General features: G+C 46.2%; 1 long non-coding RNA gene across 1 annotated transcript in view; it reads left to right on the top strand.

Moving 5' to 3' along the window:
- Positions 1-770: 770 nt before the first annotated feature.
- LOC140493971 (uncharacterized) overlaps positions 771-8,764 on the top strand; it is a 26,305-nt gene continuing 18,311 nt past the window's right edge. Inside the window, exon 1 of the long non-coding RNA XR_011963814.1 lies at positions 771-859. This is a non-coding gene — a long non-coding RNA (uncharacterized lncRNA). The remainder of the gene's footprint in view (positions 860-8,764) is intronic.

Here is an 8,764-nt window from a genome sequence, read left to right as displayed (position 1 = left end):
TCACTGGGCGATCCTGCAGGAATATCCTCTCTCAGTCCTCCTGGGATGTTTCACCCAATCAGAACCAGCAGCTCTCCTCCTCTCTCAGCTCCCCTTCTGTCCTTCCTGCAGCATCTGTCCCCTGGAACATTGAGCTGCCTGTCCTGTCCCTCCCTCAGCTGTTGTTTCTGTAATACCTGGGATATCCCAGTCCCACCTTAGATTACTTCACTAAAGACAGGAATGTACCCGATGGATTTTTCTTAACATCAGCAATTGTTTAATACTCATTTACACGTTTTTAATTACATTGTTTTTGAAGCATTTACTTCACATTCAATCATTTGCAATGGTGGGATTTGAACCTATGTCCAGAGAACACTTGCTGAGTTTCTGGATAAATTGTCACACAATAATGCCTCTAGGCCATCACTTCGCCTGCTCACAGTTTGTATATCCCAGTGCAACATGAATTAAAACTCTTTTTTCCAGCACAATTGTTTGACCCGGCATTCTGATGATGTGACTCAGTAACTTTCCATGTGGTATCCCTCACTGTGTGGGTCTAATTGCTGCCTCTGTCAGCGTCTCTCACTCTTGAAGCTACTCCAGATCATGAGCCAACAGAATTCTCCACTCCAGAGAGATGAGGCAACACAGGTCAGGATTTTCCAGATCTCTGTGGGCTCAGTGCCATTCTATATGTGTAACCCTCAAAGCATTCGTCTAATTGCCCATTCTGCCTATTTCTGTGTCCTCTACAGGTAATCATGAAGTTCCAGACTCAATAGATTTGCCAACTGCTGGTTGGGATGATGGTTGGTCAGCCAGAAAGACAAAGTCAGGGAGGTCGGGAGTCTTCAATAAATCCTGCTGCCAGGTAAGATCATTCCAGTGCACAGAGCAGAAAGTAATAATCAGCACGCCTGCTGCAAGTTTTGTTGCAATGAGACAGCATCGGGAGTTCCCAGTTATCAGTCCAGTCTTGTGCTTTCTTAGGGAGCATCAGAACAACTGAGGGGAAAGCAGGCCTCCCACGAGAGGGTGGTAATGCAGCCTGGGATCTTTCTGTTCCCTATTCCCTCTCCAACATTGTATCTATGGCTTGTATTGAGGACCAGTGTCTTCAATCATTCTAACTCCTATAACAGTTCCTATCTCTGTCATCTCCTCCCCTCTCACCAATTATTTCACATATTTGAAACCTCCAGTCCAGATGACCATCTGTATCGCTGTAACTTGCTTCAGTCTCTACAACATGCCTTGTCTCGATAGTCTCCTCCTCCAATAACTGGAGACATCGGGTCTGTTTCTGTGCTGCATGACTCTTCGGCCGAGGTTTCCTGAATGGAATGAGTCGGAATTGCCTGTGTTTGGCTCATATCCCTTCAAACCTTCTCCTCTCCATGTACCTGCCTGAGTGTCTTTTCCATGTTGTAATTGTACTTGTTTTTACCATTTCCTCTGGCAGTCCATTCCGTCTATGCACCATCCTCTGTGGATAATGTTGCCCCTCAGCTCCCTCTTTAAATCCTTGCTGTCTCACGTCACGTTTATGCCTCTATCTTTGGACTCACCTACCCTTGGCAATTCACCTTACTTAGACCATACATGGTTTCATAAACTTGTATAAGGTCACCCCGTGGCCTCCTCTGCCCAGGAAAAATATTGACGACAGAGTTACCAATATCTCCAACTCATGTACTCAATGCTCTCACCAATGCTCTCACAAGTGTGCCAATTGCCGCTTTCAACACCCTGTCGCCCTGTGATGCCAGTCAAAGGAACAATGTAACTGCACCCCTTGGTCTCTCTCTTTTCTACAACACTGTTCAGGGCCCAACCATTACCCGTGTTAGTCCTCCTTGGTTTGTCTGAACTAAATCCAACAACTGAATTAAACTCCATCTTTCATTCCTTGGCCCCTTCGTCTATCATTTTGGTCACATCTTGAGCAAACTCCAGTCAAGTTTGTGGGACATGTTTTCCCATGCACAAAGCCATGCTGGCTGTCCGTAATCAGGCCTTATCTTTCCAAATGCATGTAAGGCCTACCTCTCAGAATGACCTCCAACAACTGACCCACCCTGATGTCTCGCTCATCAGTCTGTAGTTCCCTGGCTTTCTCTTGCAGCCTTTCTTAATTAATGACACAACATTATAATCATAGTTGGAGGCATACCGCACTCCGCACTGTTCAGTTAACGCTAACCATACTCTAAAACAGATCTCATCTCACCTGCCTGTTCCTGGATCATATCCCTTCCAACTGTTCCTATTCCTGTACTAATCTAAATGTCTGTTAAACATTGTAATTGTCCCCAGGTTCTTGGGAAGTTCATTTCACACACAACCCACCCTCTGTGTAACAATGTGCCTCTCAAGTCTTTTTTTTTAAATGTCTCTCCTCTAAACTTAAAAATGTAGTGCCTTGTCTTGAAACTCCCCTGTCCATGGGAAAATACAACTCCCATTAACTCTATCTATCCCCCTCATGATTTTATAAACTTCTATGAGGTCATCTGTCAACATTCAGGTTTCAGTGAAAAATACCAACCTATTCAGCCTTTCTTTATACTGAAGCCTTTCCTACCCAGCCACATCCCAGTAAATCTCCTCCCAACCCTTTCCAACTTAATAATATCCTTCCTATAACTGGGCGACCAGAACTGGACACAGTATTCCAGAAGAGGACTCACCAATGGCCTGTATAATCTCAATGCGACTTCCCAACTCCTATATCCAAAGGACTGAGCAATGAAAGCAAGTGAGGCAAGCACCTTTTTTTAAACTATCCTGTCTCTCCATGTTACAAACTTCAAAGAATTATGTAGCTGAACCCTGAGGTCCCTCTGTTCTACAACACTGCTGAAGGTCTTGCCATTAATTGTATAAGCCCTACCCGGGTTTGTTGTACAAAATGCATTACCTCGCATTTATTCAGATTGAACTCCATCGACAGTTTTTCAGCCATTCACACCTTTCATCAGGATCCCTTTGTAATCCCAGAAAACCTTCTTCACTGTCCACAATGCCACCCTCCAGTCTAACAGCCTATCACACATAGCTCTCTATGATACAAATATCTCTGTTAGGGGCCCTACAATTTCTTCACCAGCTTCCCACAATGTCCTGAGATCCATTTGATCAGGTCCTGGGGATTTATCTACCTTTGTGTTTTAAAACCTCCAGCACCTCCTTTTCTATAATGTGGACTCATTTCAAGACGTTGAGTCATAGAGATGTACAGCACAGAAACAGGCCCTTCGGACCAACTCCTGCATGACGTTTCTCGTCACATTTGCCACAATTTTGCCAATATCCCTCTGAACCCTTGCTATTCATACACCCATCCACATGCCTTTTAAATGTATTTCTATCAGCCTCCACTATTTGCTCTGGCAGCTTATTCCATCCACTCTGCGGGAGCCAGTTATTCTTGAGGTTTCTTTGAAAGTTTCCCTCGCCTGGGGAAATGACCTTGTCTATTGACCCTGTCGATGCCCATCATGATTTTAAACACCTTTTATCAGGTAACTCCTCAGCTTCCCATGTTCAAGTGAAAACAGCCCCAGCCTATTCAGGCTTTTCCCTGAAGCACAAACCCTCCAACCCTGGCAACATCTTTGGTCATTTCTTCTGAACACTTTCATGTTCCACAACATCCTTCCGATGGCAGTGAGACCATAATTGCACACATTATTCCAATAGTGGTCAGGCCAAACACTGTTTAGTTCCTTGAGCGCCCCAGTCTTTATCCACACTAAGTTCCAAAGTGAAATATTTGTTTTGGATCTTGTAGTTTCACACATTGTTGCCTTCATTGATTATTAAGGAGACCGGGTTTGTCCCGAGCTCTTCTTTTGCTCTTAATACACTTGTAAAGTCTCTTTGGATTCTCCTTAACTTTCTCTGCCAACGCTATCTCGTGTCCCCTTTTTACATTCCTGATTTCTATCCTAAGTGTATTTCTACAGCCCCAATGCTCCTGAAGGGATTCCCTTCAGGAGAATCAGTTATATCAGTTATATCTGACATGTGACCCCCTTTTTCTTGACCACAGCCTCGAAACTCAGCCAGTGTTTCCTAATTCAGTCAGCATTCAGCTGCACACTAACAAGAACACACTGGCGCTGAACGCTCCTTTTATCTCGATTTTAAAATATTCCTACTTGCCAGATTTCCCTTTATCTGCAAATACTCTCCCCTGATCTACTTTAAAAATTCCTGTCTAATACTATCTTGCTCCATTGAATAACTTTAACTTGTGGACCAGGCCTGTCCTTTTCCATCGCTATTTTCAAACTAATACAATTGTGGTAACTTTCCAAAGTGCTCCCCCACTAACACCTCAGTCCCGTTCCCTACCTTGGGGAGGTCAGGTTTGGCCCCATTCTCCAGTTGGGCCACTTACATAATGACTGGGAGTTTTCGGAACACACTTAACAAATTCCTTCTAACCAAATGCTTAACTTAGTAACAATCCCAGTCCAGGTTTGGAACGGTTAAGATCCCCTATCATTACAACCCTATTATTCTAAGAGATGTCTGAAATCTCCTGACATATTTGCTCCTTCATCTCCGTTTGCCTATCGCTGTAGTCTGACCGTAGAAAACTAATGACCAATTTTTATTTCTCAGTTCCACTAATATCATTTAACTGGGTGATCCTACATGAATCCTCCCTCTAGTTACTGCTGGGATGTTTCACCCAATCAAACCCACCAGGTCTCCTCCTGTTTTGCCTCCTGTTCTCTCCTTCCTGTAGCATCTGTCTCTGGAACATTGAGCTGCTGGTCCTGTTGCTCCCTCAGCTGTGTTTCTGTAATATCTATGGGATCCCAATCCCATGTTCCCATCCATGCTCTGGGTTCATCTAACTTATCTGTTTGGCCTTTTGCATTGAAATAACTGCAGTTTAATCCACCACTTTTCCATAATTGTCTGCTATGTTCTTGCCTGCCTTGTACACTTATATTCCTCTGTTGAACCTATTTACCAGCCTCAACTTTCTTTCTGGCCTTATGACTCTTTGGCGTCACACAGCCCTGCCAGACAAGTTTAAATCCTCTCGAGCAGCTCCAGCAACATTCCCCACCAGGATGTGGGTCCCCCTCCTGTTCCCAGTTCAGGTGTATTCCCCACCCTGTCTACCTGTGCTGACACCTTCAGACATCCAGGGACTTGCCCACGAATGTCCCTGTATTCCTCAGTACTCCAGGAGGACCTAACATTCATGATGTATATCATTCATTTATTAGACTTCCCACAGTGCATTACCTCACAGTGACCAGAAGTAAACTCTGTCTGCCATTACTCTGCTCAGTTTATCATCTGATCGATATCAGACTGCAGCCTGAGTCCATCCCCCTCACTGTGGACAACACCCTCACCTTTCATGTTATCGACAAACCTACTAATGTTACCGTCTGCTTTCACATCCGAGTGATTAATGTCCAAAATGAACAGCAATGGCTCCTGCACAGATCCCTGTGGTACATCCGCTGGGCAAAAGCTTTCAGTCACAAAACCAACCCTCCACCATGTGTGGAGCCAATTTACCAACTGACCTTGGATCCCATGGGATCTTCCCTTTTGGACCAGCCTTCCGTGTGGGACCTTGTCAAAGACCTGAATGAACTCCATATAAACCATATCATCTGCACGGCCCTCATCAATATCAGAGGACAGTCGTCTAACAAATCCATACAGACAATCCCTAATGAAATTGCGGGGGGAATCCGTTTTTGGTGGATACATTCTTCCTCTTTTTGCAGTTCTGTGTACTGCAGTGTGTTGTGGCCCTTTTGAACAGTGTCTTGATGCAACTTCTTTTGTGTGTGTTGAGGTGGTTGCTTTCATAGATCAGGACTTGGTCTGTGTGTGTTGCTTTCCTGTATACCTTTGTGGTGAATTCTCCATTCGGTGTTCTCTGTACCGTCACGTCTAGGAATGGGAGTTGGTTGCCCTTTTCTTACTCTCTTGTGAATCGGATTGCGGTGAGTGTGGCGTTGATGATCCGGTGTGTGTTCTCTATTTCTGTGTTTTTAATGATTACAAAGGTGTCCTCCACATATCTGACCCCGAGTTTGGGTTGAATTTGCAGTAAGACTGTTTGTTCTAATCTTTGCATTACCACTTCTGCTATGAGTCCAGAGATGGGTGAGTCCATGGGTGTGTCGTTGATTTGTTCATATATTTGGTTGTTGAATGTGAAGTGTGTTGTGAGGCACAGGTCCAGTAGTTTGAGTATGCCGTCTTTGTTGATAGGTTCAACGTCCTGTTGTCTGTTCTGTATGTCCAGCAGGTTGGCTATTGTTTCTCTGGCTAGGGTTTTGTCGATAGAGGTGAACAGTGCCATTACATCAAATGAGACCATAGTTTCTACCTTGTCTATGTGTATATTTCTGATGATGTCCAAGAATTCCTGTGTTGACTGTACAGAGTGTCTGGATCCGCTGATCAGGTGTTTCAGTTTCTGCTGTAGTTCTTTAGCCAGTTTGTGTGATGGTGTCCCTGGTAGTGATACTATGGGTCTGAGTGGGATGTCTGGTTTGTGAACTTTAGGTAGTCCATAGAATCTGGGGGTGTTGTTGGTTTCAGCTTTCATTCCCTGTCGGTCAAACCTGGTTATCTGTCCGTTTTTTATTGTAGGTTTCTCAGTGTGTTGTTTATCCTATTGGTGAGCTGCGGGGTGGGGTCAAACTCCACGCAATTTCATCCACAGATGCCTCAGGGAAAGACAACTGAATGAAGACATGCCACGACCCAAAGGACTAGCCACACTACCATACATCAGGAACATTTCCGAACTGACAGCCAGACTACTGCGACCACTAGGACTCATAACAGCACACAAACCAACAGCCATTCTCAGACAACAACTCACCAGGACGATGGACCTGACACCCAGCATGAGCAAAACCAATGTCGTGTACAAAATCCCATGCAAGGACTGCACAAAACACTACATAGGGCAAACAGGAAGATAGCTAACGATCCGCACCCATGAACACCACATAGCCATGAAATGACACGACCAGCTATCCTTAGTAGCCACACATGCAGATGACAAGCAACGTGAGTTCGACTGGGACAACACTACTATTATAGAACAAGCCAAACAGAGAACATCCAGGGAATTCCTCGAGGCATGGCACTCATCCACAGATTCAATCTATAAGCACATCGACCTGGACCCAATATACTGGCCACTGCAGCGGACAGCTGGATATGACAACCGCAAGCGGCAGATACAAATCACTATAAATCCCGGAGGAAAGATCACAGAAGCGCTTCACAGGAGGCTCCCAAGCACTGAGGATGTCACCTAGACAGGGGACGAAACGTCTGCAACACAAATTCCCAACTCGGCGAACAGAACCACAACAACGAGCACCCGTGCTACAAATCGTCTCCCAAACTTTGAAGCCCTTTAGACTCTACTAAGCTCAGTCATGAACAAGCCACCATCTCTCTATTTCCTTTGCCTTGTTCAGTGTCTGCAACTTTCGCTGTATCTTCCAGTAAAGTTCTTTAGATACTGCAGGTCTGCCTAGCTCCCCAGATAACCTGTTTCATCCCCTACAGCTCCCTCAATCACTGTAACACCCTCTGCTCTGTCTAATCCTCCCCTTTCCCACTGTCTTCCAGGCACAACGGCGATCCTGTAAGAGAGCAGTGTGGAATGGGATGTTATAAATCTCAGCTGAGGCTTGAGGCCTACCATTACCTGGGAATCACAAGGGGAGAGAAGCTGAGAGAGAGCAGCACAAAGTGGGAGAATATAAATCAGCAGCGAGGGTCAAGGCCGACTGGGACTTGGCGTTGGATATAAAGCAGAGCAGGAGGCTCGAAATCAGCACTGAGTCACAGAGGGAGTGACCGTGTGAGGGAGCAACTTGGAGCAGGAGCTTGAGGCTGACTCACACCTGGGAGAATATAAATCAGCCCTGAGGATCGAGGCCTAGTTGTACCTGGGAGTCACAGAGACGCTGACACTGTGAAGGCGCAGACTGGAGTGAGAGCTGGATAATGACATGTCCGAGGAGACACATCACTGTGTGTGCACGTGTCCCTCCATTGTTCTGTGTTTGTGTGTGTATGCGTGCGTATCCCCTTCCCTCGCTGTGTGTGTGTAACTCTCCTCACTTGTGTGTTTGTACCTCCCTTGCTGTGTGTGAGCATGTCCCTCCTTCACTATGTGTGTGAGCATATCCCTCCCTCACTGTGTGTGTGCATGTCCCTCCCTCGCTCTGTGTTTTTGTTTGTGTGTGCGTATGTCTGTGTGTCACCATCCCTCACTTTGTGTGTGTGTGTCCCCTCTCGCTTTCTGAGCAATGTCCCACCCTCGCTGTGTCTGCGTGTCTCAACCTTCTTGTGTGTGTGCGTGTCCAACCCTCGCTGTGTGTGTGTGCGTGTGCCCCTCTTGCAGTGTGTGAGGGTGTCCTCTCCTCGCTCTGTATGTGTGTGTATGCATATCACTCACTCACTGTGTGTCTGTGTGTCCGTCCCTCGCTGTGTGTGTGTGTGTGCGTGTGCGCGTCCCTCTCTCACTGTGTGCGCGTCGCACTTGCTTTGTGTGTGTGTCCCTCACTCGCTGTGTGTGTGTCCCTCCCTCGCTGTGTGTGTCTGTGTCCCTCCCTCGCTGTGTGTGTGTGTGTGTGTCCCTCATCGCTGTGTGTGTGTGTCTGCGTGTCCCTCCTTCACTTTGCGTGTGTGTGTCCCTGTCCCTCACTGTGTGTGTCCCTCCCTCGCCGTGTGTCTGCATGTATCCCCCTCACTG

This window comes from Chiloscyllium punctatum, chromosome 23 (assembly GCF_047496795.1).
Source record: "Chiloscyllium punctatum isolate Juve2018m chromosome 23, sChiPun1.3, whole genome shotgun sequence".
In the NCBI taxonomy this organism is placed as follows: Eukaryota; Metazoa; Chordata; class Chondrichthyes; order Orectolobiformes; family Hemiscylliidae; genus Chiloscyllium; species Chiloscyllium punctatum.
Note: the sequence above shows the minus strand (reverse complement) of the source record. Positions and strands in the feature narration are given on the sequence as shown.